We start from the raw sequence: 812 nt of genomic DNA, 5'->3' as shown, positions 1-812 counted from the left end.
CTCGCCGGGGTTGCCATCCTCAGTCCCACCTCAGAGCGCTCGCTGGCTGCAGTGTGAGAGCCACTGACGGCCTGGCCACTCCTGAGCTCCAGCCCCGCTCCCTGCAGCAGACGGGGCTGAAAGACTGGAGACAGCCTCTGTGCTGATAAGGTGACTCCACTGTGCTAAAGCAAGTTTTCTTTCTTCCTCTGATATTTCTTAATACAGCACCAAGCTGACTGCCTTTCTTTTGTTGTTCTAGAAAGCAAAAACTGCTTTAGAAGCACGTGCAATTCAACACATGGATTTTCCACCAGATACTCAGGGAGTTAATTTCTTTTAAATGGAGAGGCAGGAATTGTGGTGGTAAAGACTTATGTGGTGAGGAGGATTTCAGACTCCGAGCTGGGACAGCATCCTACAATTGAAGAATAGAGAGAAGACCTCCAATTCCAAACAATTTGGAAGGTACAGGGCCTAGTATTTAGGTCCTTTCACAATCAACAGGTAACTCTAGGACAGGGAACAGAAGGAGTAATAGGAACTTATCTATATGATGTGCAGAACTATTGGCTTTAGACAGGACTTCAAATTTTGCTTAGATTTTTGATTTTACAGATATGAAAACAGCACAGAAAGTGTTGCCTGAAAGTTACAGTAAATTAGATAGATTTAAAAATCTATGTCTAAACCCGTTTCCTTTCCTTTCTTTTCCTTGGGTTACTCTGTCTATCCTTCTGTCCGTATCGATTCGTTAATTTCTCGCCCTTGGAACACAATTTTTCCTTTGTAAACAGAAGCCAGGGCCTCGTGCCGTGTGTGCGGCGGCGGGG

This window comes from Geospiza fortis, unplaced genomic scaffold, assembly GCF_000277835.1.
Source record: "Geospiza fortis unplaced genomic scaffold, GeoFor_1.0 scaffold171, whole genome shotgun sequence".
Lineage (NCBI taxonomy): Eukaryota > Metazoa > Chordata > Aves > Passeriformes > Thraupidae > Geospiza > Geospiza fortis.
This window is presented reverse-complemented; position numbering follows the sequence as displayed.